Below are 25,897 nucleotides of genomic sequence, written 5' to 3' on the forward strand. Positions count from 1 at the left end.
ATAGTTTTAAGTGAAAGTAAAAAAAATGGTTAAGAATATCTTTTATTGTAAAGATAATTTAGAGGGTCATAAATTTAAGATTTTTGTCAAAAGAATACAAAAAATTTAAGTGTGACCTTTATAAGACGTTTCTATTCGAATAAAAAGTTGCAAGAAGGTTTTAAGATTGATTCAGCTCAATGAAACCCATAAAAAAGTAAATTAAGATATGGTATGATAATTCTTACAACAACATAAATTACCTAATTAGATTGATAATATATACAAGTTAACAATCTTTAACATTGACGATAAGTGAAAAAACAATAAATTAGATCAATAAAATGTCTACCTGTGCATAACTCTAATATTGAGTGTAAGTGAAAAGATTACCATGGAAATTTGCATTAACCAAGTTTCACGACTTTAACTTTTGTTCACACTACAATAATATTATCTATAGTTTTTTTTAGATAATTTTATTTTGTCTGGGCAAAAGTTTGTATATAACATTAAAGTTTGTGGGTAAAAAAAAAATTATATACAAAAATTTCATAGATAAACATGATAAGTTTTAGTGAGCTTTTTTCGTACAAAGAATTACTTACAAAAATTGAGTGTAGATAATAAATATCATAAAACAAAAATAAAATTATTTTAAAAAAATTACCTATGAAAAAGAACTTCATAAATCAATATTTGTGTAGGATTGAAAACAACTATATTAGTCCATTGAAAGTGTTGAGTGACTCTTGATACCAATTTGATGGAGGTCCAACTTGTGGTGGCTGGTAGAAACTCCATAGGGAGCAAAAATGGAATGAAAACAAGTGTTTAAGGCTCTTGTAGCAATGTTTGTGGTGAAAGGAGAACTAGACTAGAAACTAGGCTAGTGGAAGGTAGTTAGAAAAAATGTTGTAAACCTCTAGTTTGGGTGCTCTAAAAATAATAGAAGAGTGGAGTGATCTCAACATAAGCATTCTATCATAAATTTCAAGAGTAAACTCTACAAAGTGCAATATGACTCTTTTATATAAGAGAAGGTCACTATTGCACGATATATTAACTCATAAAGAGATATTTATGCTCATTTTCTAAAAAAGGTAAATTTTCAAGATTAATGAAGGTTTATGTTGAAAATTGTGCAATGATAATACTTAGATTGACTTAATTTAACAGGTGACAATACAATTACACACCCTTTGATATTGAGCATTGTGACATGCATGAAGAGATATTAGAGCTAAAATGACTAGGAGGTGCATTTCCCTTAGGTCTTAAGCTTTAGCCTTAAGCATTAAGACATGATGAGACTTTAAGTGAAAGATACACTTCTTCCTAATCTCAATCTAAAAGGTGAAAATAGACATGAGATCACGATGCTTAGTTAAAAAGATTAAAAAGAGACATAATCCATCAATCTTAATTATCGAGACTTAGGATCATGAGGGTTTGCACATGACCAGGAGGATAATATGGTTTTTCTTCTTTTGATCAATGGCATCTTCAAGAAATGCAATTATATGTGGAACTCAAAAACGAAGGAGCAATTGTAATTCACATAGATTTAATTTTGTTCATTATAGTGTGTTGTCCAAAACCTTTTTTTGTGACATTATCATCCATTATTATTACTTGAAAAACCTTATGTACACTTTTCATCATCATTCCAACACCATGATTTTCCTTTTTTATTTTTTTTTAGGTATAATTACTCGTATAGTACCCAATTTGGAGCTAGTGTGTCAAATAGGTACCCGGTTTAAAAAAGTGCCAATTGCATCACAACTTTTGAAAAAGTGCTTCAATTAGGTCCTTTTCAAACGGAGTTGACTAACAACGTTAGTCAACATGCCACGTGTCAGTTTCTGGTTTTTTTGATTTTTTTTTGAGTTTTTTTAATTTTTTTTAAAATTTTTTTAAAATTTTTTGAAAAGAAAATAAAAAATGCCACGTGCCAAGTCCCTGTGTGTCACACGTGGCATTGCAATGCCATGTGTCGGTGTCACTATCAGATGTCATTGTGTTGATTTCGATTTAGTCCCCATATATGTCTTTTTGTTTCAATTTAGTACCTAAGTATGTGTATCTCATTCAATTTTGTCCCAATTTTTTTTAATAATTAAAATATTTTTGTTATCCATTTTTTATAAGATTAAAAATAATTAAGTATAAATATTTTTACAAAATTAAGTAATAATATTTAATTGTTTTTCTCAATTTCAGACCAAATTTATTATTTGTATAAATGTTATACTAATGTTTTTTATTAAAAACGACTTTTTAATATATTACTTTATTAATTATTTTTTTATTAAGTACTCATGTTTTGTTAATTTTTATTTTTTTTTCCAAAATAGAACAATATTGTCTCTTACTAATTTTAAACCAAAATTTCTGTTGGTATGAATGTTATACTAGTTTTTTTTTATTAAAAATGACTTAATAAAATGACTTTTACCACTAAATTTTAATATAAATATCAAATACTTAATTTTTGTAAAACTTTTATAATTAATTACTTTTAATTTTATAAAAAATGGATTTTAATTATTAAAAAATATTAGGTCAAAATTGAATCTGATACACATAAGTAGGTTCTAAATTGAAACAAAGAAACATATATGGGGACTAAATCGAAATCAACACAATGACATCTGATAGTGATACTGACACGTGGCATTGCAATGCCACGTGACACTGACAATGCCACGTGTCACACACGAGACTTGATATGTGACATTTTTTTTTTCAAAAAATTCAAAAATTAAAAAATTAAAAAATTAAAAAAAAATTAAAAATTAAAAAAAAAATTAAAAAAACTTAAAAAAACCACAGGCTGACACATGGCACGTTGACTAATGGCGTTAGTTAACTCTGTCTGAAAGGGACCTAATTGAAACACTTTTTCAAAAGTTGGGATGCAATTGACACTTTTTTTAAACTGGGTACCTATTTGACACACTAGTCCTAAACTGGGTACTATACGAGTAATTATACATTTTTTTTAACAAATGAGTCACACTTTTAAGTTTTGCATATTTTCTATTAGTGAAACTTTTATTTTTATTTTGTAGTTTTAGAAAGAGAAACTCTAGGTAACGAAACGCCAGCGAAGGAACAAATATCCAACAAATGGATTGAAGGTGAGATAACCCAAACATGATTGGAATGACAATGACAACAACATAGAGAAAACACAATAAATTAAGCCAATGAACAATATAGACAAGAGCATATTGCTGACAACACGATAATGTGAGCTCACACACATAAGATCAAATTGGTATTAAAATGACAACATGAATACACCTACACAAGATTAGCCCGACTTTGGCATAGGAAAGTGAGCCCACCTGAATCGATAACAAAAAAAGGGAATAGTTATTGTTAGAACTATAATGAAAATGTAGTTGATGGTCATTCTTCTTCTTCATTGATTTATTTTCTTAGCCATGTGATCGTTGTAGGTTTTGTATATTGTTTTTATGTTCGATTTTTGTGTAATTTTGTAGCATAGGTATCATACCCTAAATTAGACTTTGAAATACTTGATTTTTGGTTAATGGGGGATATATTTTTTGTTGAAGCTCACATGAGCACTATTGTAAATATGTCAATTCTCCTTAATATGCACACCAATTGTTTGTGAAAGAAAATGAATGAAAAAAACATGTGTTTTTAGGTGGAATTGAGTGTTCTTCAGTTGAAATTGATAAGATTGCATGTTCTTGAGTTCAAATAGTTAAGATTCAGATCATTATAACACTACATTTTTAAAATTTCAAAGATATAGAGATAAAAAAGGGTTTAAAGATATAAGCACAAAAAAATCAAGTAAGCATATTGAAAAGCACAAATGGACACATAATGAATAATAAAAAAGGACTAAACAAACGACATTATGTTTTTGGAGGTGTTTTGTTTGATTATGGGTGATAAAATCAAACATTACTTGCACTAGGGTGCACCAAAAAACTTTAATTATATTTTCCATATCAATCTCATATAATATATTAAAAGGGCTCAAAGACACGAAAGAGTTTGTGATTGAAAAATAGAACTTGGTTAAGCCAAAGTATATGCAACCAATAATAGTCATCTACTTAATCATCACCCACAAATTCATCAAGTTTTTATAAAAATATCTTATAATGTGACATTATTCCCTAGAAATGATTTTCTCATTTGGCATTAAATATCTTCCTTAAAATAAAATGTTATAGGCGACTAAAGGTAAAATATAATATGTTATTTTTTATCCTATGTTGGTCTCTTTTTCATCCTATCTATACATAATTTCTACAATAATGAGAGAGAAATCTTCATGTGCATAATTCACTCCTTTTGAATACTTGTTACCATCTTATTAAACTTTCTAATACATATCATCTTACATGCATGCCTCAAACACATGCAAGAGCAAACCACATCATATAAGTAAGTGTGTAAAAGAAAACCCAATGACTAAATATGCTTGTTTTTTATTATTTTTTTGTTATGTTTCAACTTTTTAAAATACGAACAAAACAAAGTACAATCTAAATGTAATGGCTTAAAACTTCAACATAGTTGTCAACCAATTATAAACATTTATATAATAAAAAGAAATCAAGAACTATAAAATTTGAATCGGTTAGATGTATGTTTAGTAATGACTAGTACAAAAATAACATTTTACATCCGTTGTTTATAGGTAATTACATCACACCCAATGTTAAATATGTCGATGTAATAAGTTTTTTTTTTCCTTCACATTGATTGTTTCATAACTCCTGTAATATACTTCATGTTAATAAAAAAAAATATTACAAGAATACATACTCAAATTCAAATTCTTTCAAGTGCTTCAAGCTTTCTTAGCATTGCCAAAGATCCCTGCTTTGAAGCACCCAAACTTCAAAACATTGAAACAATGATAACTCAAATTAATCAAAATAAAAATGCATGAAAACAAAATATTAACATGTGGTAGACCAAGATCTGCACCAATGAGACAATTGTAGTGATGCGAGAAAAAAAATCATAACATAGAGTGCGACGCGAGAGGAAAATCACAACATAAAGGCACTGCACAAAACTAAGTGATGGTGAGGGAGTGGCCCTACTGGATAATCACAATGTTGAGACAATGCTTTAGCGATTTAGGGTTTCATCAGCAATGCAATGGAAGGGGGTTAGGATCGAAAACGAAGCACGAAAGGTGGCCTAGAATGAAAATGTAGAGTGAAGGCAACACTTTTGACTGATTAAGCAACTAGAGTTGGATTAAAACCAAGATGTGGAGGCACACAATACAGGTTGGGCGAACCTCAAACCTCCATCCAGGGACAAATCCATCTACAAAAGTTGCAGGGGAGACAGACCCAAGCAACTCAGATCTTTGGTGCTTCCTCTTGAAGACGTCCTTTAGATCCCAAGAACAAGCGACAACAAAGATGGAGAACGAACATTTGGTTCTTGCAATGGAAACATTTGTGGAAAAGATAGTGGAGGAGAAACCCTAATGAAGACGTGGGGCACATATGGGGCAAAGATATTTTAGGTCCAAAAACAAATTTTAAATTGGTTAAACAAATAACCGATGTAATATATATCTCAATAATTACAAGTTTGCTACTGCATCCCATACTACATCACTTTGAAAAAATATTATGTAAAATGTTGATGTTAAAACCCAAATTTGCACCAGTGAATGATGTTTTTTCATCTTAACTACATTAATACAACATGCCATTAAATTTTATATGTTCTCCCCTTCACATAACAATAACATATAACTAAGTATAATTTATACTTTCTTATAAAATTCGCTCAAAATAGAGTTAATAATGATAGAATCATTTAACATTTGCTTTCAAAGATAAATAATTTTTTTATATATATTTCTACTAAATTTTGGTCACTGAACAATTACTTCACATCTATGTTTTTTGGACATACAAAATAAAGAAATATTTTCTTTTAATACATAATAATTGTTCATTAAACTATGGGTAAATCTTTACTTCCTAAAGTAATAAATAGTATTTATTTTCACTCTAATTTTCAATTTTCAATTTTTTGAATGAAATCTTCAAGTCAACTAAAATACAATGCAACAACAAATCGTACTATGGACCACACCAAAACCAAAACCAATTCAACAATTTTTTTAAGGGAATCTCGTGGTAGAAACCTAAAATCATAAGTAACAACCATGAAAATTGAACTTCAATTGTTGTAACAACAATCCTTAGTAACCTAATCATGTTAGGCAGCCAACAACAAAAACAAAAACTATAAAGAACTTCACATGTGTGCAAAAATGGATTGGGAAAATGAATGGATTGACTGGCATGAGAGTGTAAAGATTGATTTCAGAGAATGGAGGTTGAGTAAAAATGAACTAGAGTGTTTTTTACTAGGTGAATTTGAAAAGTGTAGAGAGTGAAAGAGAGAAAGACACAATGGCGGAACTTTGACCAAAATTTTAGGGGGACCAAATTATATTTTTTATATATAAATTATTTTTTCTACATTAAAAAAAAATATTTCCTCACATCATTTTCTCTATTCAAAATAAGCACATATGATAATAGAATCCAAAAAATATAACAATAATATATATGAAAGTGTGACATAAAGATTATTATCAACAATCATATATTAAAAAGGCAAAAGTTACCTTTAGTCAGAGTGCTTCTCAATGCTCTTTCAATTACTTAAAATCTTCAATAGTTGAATCAGAATTGAAGTTTTTGCAATATCCCTTTCAATATAGATTATCATAGTGCTTTTTATAAAGACTTTTAAAACCTATAAAAAACACTCAAAAAAGTTAAAACATGTTGATGACAATCAACTCAATGCAGTTAGTGTTAGTTTTGAAATGGTTGAAAAGCCAAGAAGGAGGGGGGGTTGAATTGGCTAGTTAAAAATTTAGGCTATCTTTGCAAGCTAAAAATCACCTTTAATTGAATCAAATAGATCACCAAGTTAGGATGCAAACAATATTGAACTGTAGACTTTCAATCGATCAAAAACAGAGTTAACATATTGATTTTACTAAACAGATTCTATTCTGGTATAATCAATCGATTGAAATTGAAAAACAGTCGACTGAAATACTGGGAAAGATGCAGAAATGCGAATTTGAATTTTAAACCAGAAACAATACTCAAAAATGATCAAGACCAGTTCCAAATGATTATACAAACATGATCAATGCTGCAGATGCCATGAAAACATGCAAGAACATGAAAAAGATTATTAAAGCACAAGTTCTTGAAACTTTAAAATGAAAATGCAAGAGAGAAAGGTTAGAGAAGAGAGGACACCACGAGATTTTTATACTGGTTCACTCAAACCTGAGCTACATCCAGTTTGTCAAGGCAACCTTAGCTTGACTTTGCACTATTTCAAAATTTTTACAAAGTATCCACCCTTACACTTCCAAAATATGCAAAAACACCACAAAAGACTCTTGAATCACACAAGAATCACACCAGCACAGCAAGAACCCTCTTGCAGACCTGGAAAACCACCAGACACACACACAAAGCTTGAGAAAGATCAAACCTCAGTGGTAGCACAACCTAGTCTACCACAAAGCACTTTCTCTAAGCTTCAAACCAAGCCAAAAGCTCCAAGAATTGATCCAAGATCAATCTTCAACAGCTGCAACACCTATGATCACGAAGGAGAGAGTTTCTACAAGTTTCCAGAACAAATTCATGCTCTAAAATGATCAACTAACCTCTCTTTCGAAAATCACAGCTTAAATAGTCAAACAGTTACGAAATTCAACATGTTGATTTTCAAATCAATCGGTTGATTTCACTTGACTTAAGTGAAATCAGTCGATTAAAAACTAAATCAACTGATTGAATTTGTTGCAGTTTAAGACTACTGCAGCCAACATTTTAACCTGTTAAAAAGTCATTCAACAGATTAAAAGAGACATTTTAACCTGTTGAAAAACCATTCAACAAATTAAAAACACAATAAAGGCCAAACTACATCTAATTAATGCTATAAGGTTTACAACATGAATTACAAACTACAAATACACTTTCTTAATGATGTAACTACATGGAGAGCACACGTTCCAACCTTGATCACCATGGATATCATCAAATCTCCTTTCCTTCATCAATGTAGGCTTCATTTCAATGGTAATGGCTTCAAGATAGTTCAAAAGAGCTTCATTCGATCTTCATCAAATCTTCAAGAAACAAATCACCTAGGCTTCTCATGTCAACAGTTAGAATTCAATGGAAATAAATTCAATTACCTGTAACAATGAAAACATTTGAGTCATGTCATCCGCTTAGTTTTTTACTAAAAAGATAACACGATAAGCAATATGCAACATCTTTTAATGGTGAATACTCTAACCATAAAGAAAATAAGTTAAACCATGTGTTTTGAAATCTTCTTGGATAATGATCTTTACCAGACAATAGATAATTTTTTAGATGCATTTGATATGAACCCCATTTTAGATAAGTCATTTGTACCTCATCAATTTGATTTGGTGAGTATTGTCAAATTTGAGGACGTTTTCCCATATCACGTTCTAAAGCATTTTCAAATTCAATATATGTAACTATAGGAACTTTAGAGAGTTATTTTTCATTTTCTTCAATTTTGGATTATCGTGAAGTTTCTCAAGTTTAGATGACGAAGATGCATTTTTTTCATCTTCATCACAAGCCTTCCTATTTGTCAAGACCCAATTTTGTCCAGGTAATACCTTTATTATTATTATTATTATTTTCTTATCTTATTTTAATTTTATTTTGATTTGTCATTTCATCTTATTTTACTTTTATTTTATTTTTGTTTTGTTTTATTCTTATTTTATTTTTATTTTTGTTTTTAAATTTAATTTTTTTTAATTTTGATTTTAATCATATTTTGTTTACTTTTTATTTTTTTTTATTTTGTTTTATTCCTTTTTCAAAAAATATGTATATAAAAAAATGTAAAAAAAATGAAATAAAAAAAAGGAGAAGAGGTTAACGTAAGATCTAAGGTCTCTGATAGGTAGGGATGGTAGCTAGCTAGCTATGGTCATGATGGCTGAATAAGGAAAGAGCAGGAAGCAACATCTGCTTTCAGCCCTATCCCACGTCTAGAGGTAGGAAATGAACGGAGCAAAGGCACAACAAATATCATCAAGATCCTTTCATTCAGGAGGATTCACCTTCTTCACTCAAGGGGGCTATTTCTCATTCTGTTCTGGACAAGATGAAAAACAACACCTTCACCCTCTTGATTCCAACTAAAACACCATAACCCATTGTTCCTCTAGATTCACTCAACAAATTCACCTCTTCTTAATCCCTCCATTATCACCTTCATCTTGAACCTACACATAATAACACCATCAGATTCACACGGCCTCCAATTCATTCGAATCTGCTTACACAACAAATAAAATAGTACACACTCCAAATCCACCCTTCTACCTACACTCTCATCTTCATCGCGGTGGCTGGCGTGGTGGTGACGAGTCGCTGAAGCTAGGGCACAAACTTTCTCTCTCACGGGAATAAGAAACAAGAAGAAAGGGAGGCGATTCGGGAAGCTTGGCATCACCGGTGACACGCTCTGGTCGCGACAGCTACGACGTTCACAACGGTGGTCACGGAGGCTGCGTCGATGACGTCGTCAGAGAGAAACGACCCCTGCCACGCACGCGAGGAAGAAACTGGTCCTGTCTTGCGCGAGAGAAGAAATGACGATGGAGACGATTTGGGGGGTTAGGTTCTCGTTGGCGATGCCTCCGGTGGCGACTGGCGTCGACGGCGGCGTGTCTCGCCGGTCGTGAGACTTGCGGCAGCGGCGCTTGCTGATGGGATCTTGGTGGCTCGAGAGAAGAGAGGAAGAGCTGCCATGGTAAAAGGAATGGCTCTAATTAGGGTTTTGTGAAAAAGAAAGAAAAAGGCTTCGCGCACCTCCCCTTTCAATCTTCACACCCCTTCTAGTTTGATGTGTTGTTGTGTTTGCTTAGCACACCCCTTTATTTCCTGCATGCACCCCACCTGTTACTTCGTACACCTCTCACATGTGATACTCATGCACCCCATATCTTTGTCTATTATTTTTGGGCTTGTTGTTGTGTTTTCTGTGTGCACCCCCACTAATCATTCATGTACCCCATATTTTATTTTCCACTTTTTTTCTTCTTAAATAATTTCATCCTTTTATTTATTTATTTATTATTTTTCTAAAAAAAAATATATATTTGAAAATTATCAAAATTACAAAAATAGGAAATCTAAAAATTCTCATTAACTTTATTGTGTCTGTCCAGTCGCTTGTACCGCGTGATACTCATTTTCAAAATATCAAAAATATTTTCTTTCTTTTTTAGTGTCTGTCCGACCGTTCGCGTCGTGTGACACATTTTTAGATAATTCAAAAATACAAAAAAATACAAAATATCAACATTTTCCAACAATTTTTTTAAGAACTACGTGATCCTTGATTCTCTATTTTGAGATACGTAGGAGTAAGGCCAGTCCTTGTCAGGTTCACCTCTAAAAAAACAAATCATTTTCTTTGTTTTTCATATATCTTTTAAAGAACTACGTAAATCTGATTTCTCATCTTTAATGAGAATACGTAGGACCAAGGTCAATCCTTGTCGGGCCCAAAATTCCAAAAAATATTTTTGTTTCTTTTTAGTATTATTTGTATCATTATTTTTGGGGAAAATTAATATTTCGAAACCACATCAACTTTGTACTTTTAATTAAAGCTACCGCCTTCGGCGGGCGCTGTAGGGTGCTAACACCTTCCCTACGCGTAACCGACTCCCGGATCCAAAAATTTGGTTTTTCGCAGACTTGCTTTATTTTTATGGTTTTCCATAGTTTTCCAAAAATAACTATGGTGGCGACTCCAATATCTTTTTAAACCCATTTTTTTTTTCGGTTCGTCTTCCTGTCGTGATTCCGGTTGCGACACTATTGAAAAAAGAGTCAACTCTTCTGCTCTTTATCATGATTTTTCTAGTATAAATTTGTCACCTCTTACCTATTTAAGAAAAGATAAAATTATGAATACCTCAAATTAGATCTCAAAACCAAGACTCGATATTTTAAGAAAATTAACACATTTTAAATGATTAGCTTCCCTTACCTTAAAGTAGATTCTTAATATTGCTCTCCTCTTATACAACTTCAAAGGTTAAAATAGCTCTATCTACACAAAGAGAGTTTGATGAATAATTAGAGTATATTTTATGATCTCCAACAGATAGAAATATGCCTAGAGCGTAGAAAAGCCACATACAAGAGAAAAACATATTGCTTCAAAAAAAAAAGGGTAAAAAATGAACTTATTCAAAAGAAAAAATTATTCGGTCCAAAATATTCCTTAACTCATCAGTTTTGTTGTGGTGCAGTTTAATTTTGAAAATGATAAGAGATTGCGGGTGAAAATTAGAATACAGAGAATAACATAGAAAGAGATGGAAAGAGAAACCAATTAAAGAAACAAAAGAAATTACAACAGAGAGAAAATATGATTATTAAATTTAAATAAAAATTTTTAAAACTAAATTATATAAATAATATATATATATATATATATATATATATATATATATATATATATATATATATATATATATATATATATATATATATATATTAAGAAAAACGGGAGCCATGGCTCCCCTGTCATATGTAAGTTCCACCGCTGGAACGACAATTGAGAGGGTTTTGAAATGAGGATGACCATGTAAATATGGAATGAAAGGCCAAAGTTATTTTAAATTCAAAAATTGAAATGAAAAAAATAAAGTGAAATCAGGAAAGAGAGGGACAATGCAAAAATGAAGGGAATTGAATTTGACCAAAATAAACAAGAGCAAAATAGGAAACTAGATAAGAGAGAATTTAATGTTAAAAAATTAAATAACGTTTTAACGACCAAAAATATTTGTGGCTAATTATCATATTAAATATATTTTTATAAAATAATATTTATTTCGGTTGATAAATCACTGAATAAAACGTTACATATTAAATTATGTTTTAGCGACAAAAAATATTCGACGACTAATTACTATATCAAATATATTTAATAAGATAATATTTCTTTCGATGATTAAATCGCTAGTTAACACATTACATATTAAATAATGTTTTAGTGACCAAATATATTCGGTGACAAATTATCATATTAAATATATTTTATAAGATAATATTTATTTTGATTGCTAAATCGATGACTAAAACATTGCATATCAAATAATGTTTTAGTAATAAAAAATATTTAGTGACTAATTACTAAATTATATTTTTTAAGATAATATTTATTTTTGTCGTTAAAACAGTGGCTAAAATATTACATATTAACTAATATTTTATAACTGAAAAAAATTGATAACTAATTATCATATTAAATATATTTTATAAGATAATATTTATTTTAGTCATTGAATCGATGTCTGAAAACATTATATTTAGAGACTAAATGTATTTGATTGCTATTTTGGTCGTTATAACAATAAATATTAATATACATCCATTTGGTCACGATTTCAATGATTAATTTGTAACCATTATAATTTGATGACTATTTCAGTGATAATTTACGACTGAATTATTTTAGTGACGAATTTTGGTGGCTTAATTACATTTTTTTTTATTAGTGAGACAAATAACTTCAGTGAAATTCAACAAGGTCAAAGAAGAGTAACCAATGGTGGGATGATTAATGACATTTGTTGATATTTATGGCTTTCAAGACAAATAACAAGAAATAGACAATGAAACAACTGCCATTGATTGAGAGTGTATAGGATGTCGGAATTGGTGATACAATGCCACACTTTCTTCTCTTACTATTTTTTTCTCAATTTTTTCTTTTCTCAAGTTTTCTACTATATCATCATCTGTCTTCTCCTCTTTATTTATTTATTTTTTAGTTCAAAACGCACTCTATATGTTCCTCTTTATTTATTTATTTTCTGCCATAATAAGATGATAAAGGCTGTCCCAAAATTTACACTACACCAATTAAGCAATTAGTGGTGTTGTTGTCATCGTTCCACAAGCAGTATTATGAAATTAGCATTGTACTTTAAGGTTAAAATATTGTACAATTCTACAATTAGGATTCAACCCCCATATATTGGACTTGACACAACGACCAAATAATGTGTGTTAATTTTCTCCAAACACTATACTTTAAGAGCTGCACAATTACTAACATAGGAAATGGCAACATAATTTAATTTGCAGTAGCATGCATACCACAATCACATATTGATGATACTACAATCAAAGCAAGATACTTTGGACAAAATTAAGCTTTAAATCACAGCAGCAACATGCCCTATCACATTCAATTCAGATGCACTGCAGTAGGAAGAAAAATTAAAGGAAAATAGGTGTTACCTCCACGACAGCCCAACAGTACCAAAGCCAGTACGTTCCCCCCACGGCCAGAGCGCCTCAACGGCCGGAGCAACACCAAACACAACACCCTCCTTCCACAACAACCCCTTCTCCGCAGAAACCCCCCACTCACGCGGAAGCCCACTTCGAATTCCTCTCACCACATAAATGGAAGCAACTATCAGCACAAAAATGATTGGTAAGGATTAATTAAAAGGTTGGATGATTCCTCGAACAACAAAACCCTTACTCTGCTTCTCTATAGACATCAAAACAGATCCGAACGAGAAGTCGAACTCAGGCCAACGACAACGATTGGGAGTGGCACGACAGCGGCAGTGGCAACAGCAGTGAGCGACAATAGTAGCAGCGACTTCGGTGATGTGTTTGGAGGAGAAGAACTGACGAGTTTTGCAATGGGGGAATGTGTTTAATATGATTTTTTTAAGTTTAATTCGCGAACTTACCGACGGATTAATCTGTCGGTCAACTGTCGGCAATTGTCTGGTCACCTTACCAACCAATAAATTCGTCGCCAAATGCCCCTTGTGGTATTACCGATGGATAAATCCGTCACCAAATGTCTTTTGTGTTATTACCAACGAAAATATTCATTGATATTTTTCCCGCTTAAGATTCATCACTAAATCTGGTGCTAAATAATACTTACCGACGATTTTTAATATGTCGGTATTAGTCCGTCGATAATTAACAGATTTCTTGTAACGATATAAACAAATTCAAAATTCCAGCTATTCATGTGAGAAGTCTATTAAAACGTTCTGGTGTACTTGAATGGAACAACCAAAAAGAGAACCTAAAAGCATGCAACCATTTGTATTATTTACGTTGAAGTGCTGAGATTTGCGCCACAACACAAATATGGATACAACAGCAAGGAGAAACCACTTCAAAAGAGTGGCATAGTTTGAATTATTCCTATAATTTATAAATAAGAATTAATTAATACAAGGGATTCATTGAAACATGTAACAGAAGATAACTTAATTATCATAAGTGCGGCATTCTTCGGTCTCAGGGTTTTCCTTGCAGTAGTTCTCCAGCGGGTCAGACTCCTTCTCCTTCTGTCTGGCGTGGCTCGCCTCCGCGCTCAGCTCCTCCACCTCATCCCAAGCCGCCGCGCATTCCGCGTCCGTCGCGCCTCCCGCGCAGGTCTCCTCCGCGATCTTTATGCTCTCCTCCACCTTATCCGCTATCTTTTCCGGCGTTGCGCGAATGGGCCGGGCCTTCCCCACCCCAACCAAACCGGGCCACTTATGTGTGGGCCTGAAGAGAGGGAACCTAATTGCCTGGGCTTTTGGCGCAGAGTCTGATCCCTTGACATTAGCAAATACTCTGGTTGGGCTTGAAAGACTCACACCACCGGCTATTGTTGCCATCGTTTAGTTCCTCTTTTCTTAGCTGAAACAAAGTGTTGCAATGAAGAGGTTTTGTGAGGGTATAGCAGCGATTTAGTTAGATATATATAACCAACGGTGCTGAATATGTGTACGCATATTACTTATCTTCTCAGAACCACTTGTTTCCTTCCACCTCCAACACTCAACCTCTCTTTGTTTTTTAGCACAACCGATATTTTGATTTGTCAAGAGAAACACATGCACAGACATTGCTAATTTCTCTAGTTTTTTGGAACCTTAGTTGCGTTTGGTTTGGTTTCTTTTGATAAGGAGGTTCTAGAATTTTGGAAACTAAAATCTTGATATTTTGGTGCTCCTCAAAGGGTTTATGTTTGGACGCCAAAATATCATTGACGATCTCGTATTATAGCCAACCAGATGTTGTGATAGTTGCCGCAAAATATGACAAACAAAATACTTACAAAACGTTGCCTATCTATTGCGTGTTTCTTCCAAATGTGAACTCCTTTTTATTTCCTTTTATACGTTTAGAGTATTATTATCAACCATTATTATCTAAAAACAATCATACACGTGTATCTTGATTTTTTTTATTTCATCACATATTTTATAAATTCATAAATTTTTTATTTTTAAAAAAATATATTGAATGTTAATTAACCAATTTTAGTAAATTCTCTAAGCTGGAATGCATGTTGCAGATTATCTATGAGATTGTCGTCTTAGAATGAAATAAATAACTCGCAAGTTACTTTGACTTGAAAAAGAAAATACAATCTTTGAATATATATTTGAGCTATTTAACCAATAATATAACTCAACTGATATGTATAAATTACATACTTGTCGGTTTGAAAAAAAAAAAGGCACATAAACCTTCCTCTACACGCCACCTGATATATTTTATTATTACTAGCGTAACACAGGCGCTATCGCGTCTATGTATATATTTTGTGTGTATATTTTTTAAATATACGTAATATTATAATGTTATTAAGTTAATATATATTAAAATTATATTTATTAAAAATAAAGTAAAATATATTAGAACTGATAAAAGAATAACCATTAATAAATAAAGAAGAAGAGAAGAAGCAGAGACATATGATTTTATAAAAAGTTTGTAAAAGTAACGATCAATTTTTAAAAATTTAATAAATTATTATATTTAAAGGGTAAAATCGGTATTTTAAAAAGTGGACACAAAAAAGGGAATCTCCTTTATATATTGTTATAGATATCTAAGTTTTGAATATATAGAGAACCATCAAATTCCTATAACTTTTATTAAATATTTTTGTTAATACTTTTATAATTTTTTCCACTTAAACGTTGAATTATAGATTTATATCATTATAATTGTTTATGTTAAAGCTATAAAATAATAATTAATTAATTAAAATATTTACGTTTTAGCATATTCTGAAAAGTATATATTACGTGTTAATTTTATCTGTATATATTAAATATTAAATAATTGGATTAAATATGTTTTTAGTTTTGAACTTAACGTGAAATTATAAATTTTAGATATTTCAAACTTTGATATATTTTATTTTTTAAATTTAAAAATTAAATGAATATGATCCTTTTAATCTAATTACGATAAATATTTTTAACGTATCAAAAGTATTTATTGTTAGTATTTGAGTTATTCTTTGCTTTAACTGCTTTAATATATGTTAAAAGAATGTGTTTAACATGTTAAACATATTTAACATAATTGAATTAAAAAGACTATATCATAAGTTTAGGAATTATGATCTATACAAATTTTTAAATAAAAACAAATTCTAATTTTATTTCAAAACTCATAAACTTAAAACATATTTAACCTTAAATAATTTTATATTACCACAATCTTTTATAAATATGATTTATATTTAAACAACTATCAATATGATATTTGAAAAGAATATAATCTAATAAAAAATATCAAATATTGTTATATTACACACACTCCTTAAAACATGTGAAGACGCGACTTTTTCTGTGTCTCACTCTATACAACTTTACTTCCAATCTACTATATTAGAATTTCATAAAACCATTATATTAGAATTTTATATCATTATAATTATCGAGTCAAAGCGTATATAAACGAGATATTTAATAATATCATATTAATATAAAATGTTGTCTATATATAATTTATGTAAGTTGAACTAAAACAATTAATTGAAAGACATTAGACAATATAACATTTAACAAAAGTTATATATTTTTTAATATATATATATATATATATATATATATATATATATATATATATATATAATATTCAAATGCGATATATGTTATTTTTGTTGGAACATAGTATTTTTTGGAGGTCTCTCAATCTCTTTAAGTCTCTTGTGTGTTTCTTTGTTTCTTTGATACATATATGTATTCAAGTTTGAGTACTCCAAAATGTTTTGATATTTTTAAATATATTCTTTTTGCTCACAAAAAATATTTTAAATATTTAAAGATTTAATTATGTTTGATCCTTGGTTAAAAAAATTCAATTCAGTCTTTGGTTAGTGTTTTATTTCAATTGAATAATTAATTTTTAAAAAATTAACTAAACTAGTTTATTTCCTAAAAAAATTACAACGTTGTTAACATAGCACATGTTAATTAATAATTCTTTTTATTTTACTTTTTAAATTTTGGTTTTTCACATGGCAGGACAATGTCAAGTAGAGATGACAAGTAAACTCGTGTTTGTGGGTATTGTTTGAATCCGTTCTCATTTTAATGGGAAATCTCCGCATTGACGGAATATAGGTATGAAAAATTCCCGACTTTTTCAATTGGGTATGGAGATGTACATATTTGTCCCCCGTCCCCATACTATAATACACGTCCCCGCCATATCTCTATCCCCACTTAAATTGTTAAAATATTCACAATTAATTAAGTAATCTTATATATATATATATATATATATATATATATATATATATATATATATATTAGTACGCACTTTCTATTTCTTTTTCTAATTATTTGGTTTATCATGAATCTTCAATATATTTTTCATCTTATCATGACCTTTATGCAATTATGTTCAAATGATGTATATTAATTAAATATTTTTTATGTCTAACATTTGAATTTTTTACTTATTATTTTTCTTTCACATGAGAATCTTTCACACTTTCAATTAAAGTGTTTAATAGCATAAACCTTATTTACTATGTAATATAAAAAAATTATTCTTTTTTCTCTATTACTATTAATTTTTGTTTCGAAGAAATTTTTTGTTTCGCTAAAAAAATATTTGTCTTTCTCAATTATTGATTATGTTGATATTTAAAAAGTTTTTTTAGATCTCTAAAATATTTTTCATCTTACCAAACTCTTAGTTATACGTTTGTTTTCCTTTATGCGATTTCATTTAATAGTCTCTCAAATTGTTTCTAAAACACACATTTGATAATTTTTAATATTTTTTTTTGTTTATTTTTATCATGTAGAATATTGTAAGGCCCCCTTTTTATTTTTGTCCTAAACTAAAGGGGCTGCCCTTGTAAGTGGGCCTAAGGGTTGGCCCAGCATATAAGATCTTACTATGTTGCCCTAATCCCACACTCACTTTCACTCTTTCAGAAACCAGCCGTCATTCCTCACTACCCTCACAGAACGCTCTACTAGGGTTTGCCCTAAGGTCCACTTCATTCAAGCTCAAACTTAGTTCCTACTCACGTAAGTCACCCCTTGGCTCATGCTTCTATTTTCATGGTCTATGTTTGCTGTTATCGTTAGGGTTTAGTAATAACCCGCCTCCTTTCTTCTGTTTTACCATTCGTTCCAGCTGCTGACCATCCTAAGGGCAGTTTGACTTCCTGTGTGCGTGTCGGAGCGTCCCGCTAACTTGACTTCCAGGTACGGGAAGTTAGGGTTCCAGTCTTTTGGTGTTGTTTTGGCTGTTCTTGAGTTAGTTACTGATTTTATGGATAAATCCTTCGATTTGGTGTGATTGAATGCTTTATATGCTTGGTGGTTCAAAAAAAATGTGGTTGTTGCAGGTGAAACAGTGGCGAGACCTGTTAATCTCGTCCAAGCGAGCCAGTCTCGCCTAGGCGAGACAAACAGGGATTCGCCCAAGCCAGTTGCGCGAGAGGTCGCTCAGGCGACCCGCTCAAAATTTTGAGTGAGCAGGCAACTCGCCCAGGAGAGAGGGGTCTCGCCTAAGCGAGATCCCGCGTTGCTCATGCTCCTGATCTTATGCCCTCGCCTAGGCGGAGGGGGAACTCGCCTGAGCGAGACTGTCTCGCCTGAGCGAGACCCCTAAGCCTGAGCGAGGTGCTGGGCGAGACAGTGCTGTGTTTGGATGTCTGTTGGTTCCTAAATGATATGTTTTGGTTGAGTATGATTGTATGATGAGTGATATGTATATAATGGAGCATGAAGTATATTTGGCATGATTCATGAATTGTAGATCATGGGTTGGTATGAGAATTGGCATGTGAATTAAATGAGACGGATATTATTAAAGTGGCATGATAACATGATGAGTTGGATCTTATTTACATGGATAAACTATGAGGTGTTGGAATGAGTGGGGCCTGGATCATGAAAGGCGTTGGCTTTAAAGGTTGGTACGAGTGATGTATATCTATGCGTGGTAATTATTATTTTGGTTATGTGAATGAGGTCGATCTGTGTTAGTGCATAATTCCTTGGGGTCTCTAGGTGAGACTTTCAGGGTTGCGCTTCAGTGGTCGGGACGTAATTCCATGGCCCCTGTTAGTGGGTGTCCATGGTGGTGCCTCATCTGTATAACTAAGTAAGGATTCAAGGTAAGGACTGCATCCTGACACTCTAAGGGGCCAGTTAGTCTCACTTAGAGCGGACTAACTCCTGTGGTGAGAGTAGCAGGAAGCCTGAAATTCATTAAGGGCTAACCTTGTGGTGAGGGAGATTTGATTCATCGTAACACTTGTAACACATAGCTCGGAGATGAGCAGCTCAGGGTCGAACAAGGGTATCCACCACAACTGCAAGCATCCGCTGAATCCGACTAAGTTATACGTATCCGGATGAGTCGAGTCGTGTCGTAGTGTATTGTTTGGAAGGTCGTAACATGCTTGGTTGTGGTATCAATGTTGGATGGTGAAAATATAATTGACTGTATGATGAATATGTTATTGGCTCTAGCTTACCCGTTTTGCTGTATGGTTGTATTGTATGTGGCTGTTCTTTCTTGCGATGATCATCAATTTGATTGATGGGATCAGATGGGCGAGGTTCTCGTGGCCAACAAGGGAATGGTGATTCCGCTGCTTAGCCATCTGGGCTGGAGTTCTCTTCATATTTTCTTTAGGGCTAAGGCCCATGTATCGTTTCATGTATTTCTACTTTACACTCTTGTTAGATTGGTTTTCAGTTTTCCTTTGGCATTGTGGTGTGCCCGGTTTTTGTAGGAGTTGTGTTTAGAACCCCAGGACTACGCTACATTGCTATCTCTGTGTGACGTTTCCTTTAATTTTACGCATTAAATTAAATGGGGCGTTACAAATACTATTTTGATATATTTTATAGAATTATTTTTTATTTTCTAACTCATTATCAATCATACTAAAATTTTGTCACTATAATTATATAAATAAATTTTATTTACTACGATATAAAAATTTAATTTTTTTTATCACCATCTAATATATATTGAAGTTCGAAAGATACAAGATCTATATTAAAATTTTATTATTATTAATTTAATATTTGTTATTTGTGTGATTTTGATGTATTATAACTTCTATTAGTATATAAAAAAGAGAATCATTTTAATTTAAAAATTTTGAAGTAAAGAGACATTTAAAATATATTTTAATTTAAATATTTGATTTTATTTTATATATTTTTTAAAAAATATTTTTAAATTTTTTCAACTAAGTTTGATTAACGTTTGCAAATTTAATAAATTTTTTTTGCAAATTTAATAAATGTTTTGGTTCTCCTCAAATTTTATTTGATATTCTAATTTGAATTGTATATAATTATAATTTGATTTTTTTCCCAGATAGCACTATTTACTTTTTTTTACATAAATAGCACACTGTGCTTTAATTTTACATGGATGACACGCTTTTTATCTTAGTTGGGAATTCGGTCTTCCGGGAGCCCCAGAATTCCAACTTGTTATGTTTAATTTATTTTTTTATTCCAAGTCAGAATTCGGTCCCCAGGGATTCAAATTCTGAACTTGGTTTTTTTTTTAAATAAATTAGAATTAATTTTTTATTTTTTTATTTTTTTTTAATAAAATAGATATGAAATTTATTTTTTATCTTTTATTTTTTGTAAAAAATTTACATTAAAGGTTAAATATATATATTTTGAGAAATAGATATGGTATTGTATTTTTAGTTATTTTAGATATTATTTGAAAGAAAAATAATAATAAATAATATTTTTTTCTTTTTAAATTTGTTGATTTAAAAATAGATTTTGTATTGTGTAGTAAGTTATTTTATATGCAATTTAAAAATATAAAAGTCAATTTAATTTAATTTTTTTACTTTGTTGATTAACTTTTTTTTTATAATGGTGATTTTAGAAAAAAAATTATGAATTATAATAGAGGTAACTGAACTAAAAACAATTAATTGTATAATGTTTGAGATGGTATTATATATATATATATATATATATATATATATATATATATATATATATATATATATATATATATATATATATATATATATATATATATATATATATATATATATATATATATATATATGTTTATTAAATATTTAAAATTAAAAAATATGGTGGAAGTACGAATTCACTTTTTCTTTATATTTTTATACTTTGATTTGTTTATAAGATTTTTATTGATAAAATTTATATTTTTTTATTCAAATAAATAATGTTAAATTTATTATTAGAATTTATAGTAGGTATTACGTTTAAATATAAAGTTATAATTTGGACTAAAAATTTGGTTGAAATTAATTATTTTTCTTGTTTTCTTGTAACTTGAAATTTTGTTTTAGTAATATTTGTGTATTTGAATTGAAATTTATAAAGTATAATTCAACAAAAATTATATTAATTTAATGAAAGACATTATAAGTACCATAATTGACATAAATAAATATAAAATATATTTATAAGGCAAGTAGTTATCAGTCTTGCTATGGATTCAAATAAGACTTACATGACTTGGTATCCCAATAAAGTGCACATGTGTTGAAATATCTGTCAGCTTTTCAAGTGGTCAAATTATGTATCTTTATTTGCACACTATCCCGATAGCATTGACAAGTCTTGTCCAAATTGCAGGGTGAGAATAAATTTCTGAATTAAATATCAACCTTGGCACATCCCAATAAAGTTGACAATTTTTGTCATAATTAGAACGTGCAAGTAAGGCCATTTATTTCAAATATGCATCAGCTTTTACAGTGGTCAAATTAAATTTCTTAATTGACACGTTATCCTAATTGAAGTATTTGTCATATTTTACAATAGTGATATAATAAATCAGCTTTGGCACCTCCCAATAAAGTTGACAAGTCTTGTCATAATTACAAGGTGCAAGTGAGGCCATTTCTTTCAAAGATGCGACAACTTTTATAGTAGTGAGAGTAAATTTCTAAATTGGCACGTTATCCCAATTGAAGTATGTATTACCTTTTAGAAGAGTAATATAATAAAGTTGAGAAGTGTGACAACTTTGTACCTATTTAGTTTTTTTTTTGTATGTTTTAACATTGGTCTTTAAGATCATTGAATTTGTTGAGTTTATCTAAAGCAAATTGTTGTTCGCTATTTAGCAATGAAGCATTTGGAATGATTAAGTTTTTCCATTACTAATCTTCAAAATTTTGTTAAACATGATAAACTCTTACAAACACATAAACACGACCTATTTCATATGTAATAAAATATTAAAGTACATCTTTGCCCTTTTAATCACTATAGTGGTGTCCAGTTCCACACCGTGGTCGACGCCTGTTTCTGGTGGGGTTCCTCCTACGCACTTCAGGTATAGGTTATTCTACGTGTGAAGGTTGTGGTTCGTGTTCCTCCTCAGGTTAATGACCATCATGTGCAGCAGATGATGATGCTTCTGCATATGGATTATGGACGTAGTAAATTGAGTCTTGTTGAGGCTGATCCAATCCTTCTATGAAATTTGGACTTTGGGGATATGTATGCAACCAGGGTTGTGTTGTGCAGAAGGTGGTGTTTCATCATAAGTTGCAAACATACATTGTATGCCTAGTTCTGAATTTGAAGAAATTGAATTCCTTGCTCCATCCATACCTGGTGGTAGAGGTGGAGTGTTGAAGTCATGCCTAGTTTGTCGTGGTGGAGGGACATTTGCCAATGTCGATGCACGATGCATTCTAGGATCATTTAACATTTGTGGAACTGACAAATACAAAAATGAGTTTGAAATGTACCATGACATGTACTCAATTGTGTGTTGAAGTGGCCCAAGCATCGGTAATCCATTCAACGTTAGGTCACGCTGGTTATTCCAAACCTCTATCCATTGCGCATGTCTAGTAACCCAGTTCTCATCTTGTCTCCCCCTCATGTCTAAAATATGTAGATGATCAAGGTTGTTGGGTTCCTCGGGGATCTCTTGTGATAGCCGAAATTGTAACTTCACCCTATCTGATTGGTGCCACTCCACAATGGCAAAACAAATTAAAGTTGTGCATGACGTCCATATTGTTTGGTCCCGATATGCTTCAACATCAATAATAGAGCCCAAACCCAATTAAGGAACCCAAATAAACTACAACAATAATTGAAAATGTTAGTCATTCATTTAGAACCATTTATCAATATAGAAATGGTAAATGTTACCTGATTTTGTTACATGTGATCTATCCTTGCCCGATATCCAACTAAATCACTGTGGGGGACATTTATGTAGTTCATTACTCGACCGCCGCTCCATTTGCAAACTAGCGGGAAAGTTGGTGGAACTCTTGAAATGGGTGCAATAAAGGGCATTTGAAACCATGCCCAAGATTGTAACAACGAAGCACATCCACTCATAGTCCTCGCATGTGCATCTGTTGCTCTGCACATCTCCCTATACAAGACAGCCAAACACGCTGATCCCCAACTATATCTCTTGGTTCTTCGAAGATTAGTCAAATAGTTCAAGTACATTAAATGTACTTTATTCCCAGTCTTATCGGGTATTAAAACCCCTCCAATAAGTCCTAATATATAAGCTCTAGCATGTGCATGAATGACCTCAATACTGGAATTGTCATCTATAGGCAACAAATTATCCCTTAACCATTTTAGTTTGATCATAGAACCGACAATCGATTCTCCCTTAACTGTTGTTATACCTAATAAGGTATCACACATCTCGTTCTAATCCAACATAGTTGGACCAATGATAGGGGGTCCATCGACAGGAAGACCCAATTGAAGTGAGACATCTTGCAAGGTTATGGAGCATTCTCCAGTTGGAAAATGAAATGTGTGTGTTTCAGGCCTCCACCTTTCTACCAAGGCAGTCACTAAATCATGGTCAACCTTTAGATGTCGCAATTTAGCCACACCGCCAAACCCTGCTTCTTGTATTATAGGCACAATACTTGGATGTGGTTCAGGCATGGAGTGACAGTAAGACGACACAATGCTCCCTTCCGTGTCCTAAACAAAGAAGTAAAAGGTGTGATTACATAAAAAATTAGGTGTGTTGATAAGAAATAAAGTTGACATACCCGAGAAGAAATGTATGTAGCCCTATGCTCTTGTTGTCTCCATAACAACATTTTTTTCACTCTTTGTAGGTTTCTGTTGATAGTAAAAATTGAGAACAACAACATTAAACATTTATAGACAATGCAATACTTCATGAGGGAAAACTGAGCTGTTGGATTATTCAAAGGAATGACATCCCTTAGATTGAGGTTGGTGCATTGTCATGTCAATGGTCATTAATGTGAATCTGACAATCTGTCATGTGCAAAGACCTTTTCAGACTTAATCTTACATGTTATTTGCACAGCATGATGGTGATTAAAGCTTGTATGAAGGTGACTACACGGTGCACACATCTTTTCAGAATTCGGGTTCAAAGATAAAAAAATTCGTGAATACCAATAAATTTTATTCATGAAAAGATAAATTAACTAGACAATAGTTCCCCAGTTGCAAAAAAAGGTGGATAATGAAGTAAAGTGAATGTCTTTGACAATTTTATTTGTGGTCTTAGTGATGGGATAAATATTTTTGTCTGTTTAATTTTTTGGAATAGAGGACCTAAAATTTGAACATGCAAAAGTTTTATTTGGATGACATTGAACATAAAGGTTGAAAATTATGTGGGGAGTCATCCGTAAGTGGGGAATCAACCATTAATATGTGGGGAGTGAAGTTGAAAATTATGTTCCAAGGTTACAACTTTTTAAAAAATTCAATAATCGAATTGTGATCACGCAATACAGTTAATTACTCAAATTTTGTCTTCCAAATTCCATGACCAAAACACTGAATATTGACCATCGTGGGTCTTTGTGGCTATTTAAAATTATCAAAATTTGCAAGTCATCCGTAAGTGGGGAGTCAACCATTAATATGTGGGGAGTGAAGTTCGAAATTATGTTCTAAGGTTGCAGATTTTTAAAAATAAATAAATATGGTATTACAATCACACAATTCAGTCAGTTACATAAATTTTTCATCCTACAATTTCCATTCACTAACATAGGTTCTTGTCTTACTTAAAAATTGTCAAAATCCTCAACTCATCCATACATGGGGAGTTAAGCATTAATATGTGGGGAATAGTGTTGTAGATTATGGACTGCATCTTTTTAAAAATTTGAAATATCGTATTGTCATCACACAATGTAGGGATTGACACACATTTTCCTTCATACAATTTCCACATAACCTAAAAACTGAATATCCACCATCAAACGTGTTTCTGGTGCTTCAAAATTGTCAAAATCTTCAACTTATCCATAAGTGGGGAGTAAACAATTAATATGTGGGAAGTACCATTGTAAATTCTGGACTGCACGTGCATATTTAAAAAAAATTAATATGGTATTGTGATCACACAATTCAGTCTCTTAAACAAATTTTCCATCATATAATTTCCGTTATCTGTCATGGGTGCTTGTCTTACTTAACAATTCTCTAAATCCTCAAGTC

At 31.4% G+C, this 25,897-nt stretch overlaps 2 pseudogenes; both read right to left on the reverse strand.

Annotated features, from left to right (window-relative positions):
- Window positions 1-14,191: 14,191 nt before the first annotated feature.
- On the reverse strand, window positions 14,192-14,846 carry LOC114190347 (calvin cycle protein CP12-2, chloroplastic pseudogene; annotated as a pseudogene).
- An 8,040-nt stretch (window positions 14,847-22,886) lies between these two features.
- Window positions 22,887-24,349, reverse strand: LOC146884781 (serine/threonine-protein phosphatase 7 long form homolog; annotated as a pseudogene).
- Between the last annotated feature and the right edge of the window lie 1,548 nt (window positions 24,350-25,897).

This window comes from Vigna unguiculata, chromosome 7 (genome assembly GCF_037176805.1).
Source record: "Vigna unguiculata cultivar grain cowpea cultivar isolate G323 ecotype 2 chromosome 7, ASM3717680v1, whole genome shotgun sequence".
Lineage (NCBI taxonomy): Eukaryota > Viridiplantae > Streptophyta > Magnoliopsida > Fabales > Fabaceae > Vigna > Vigna unguiculata.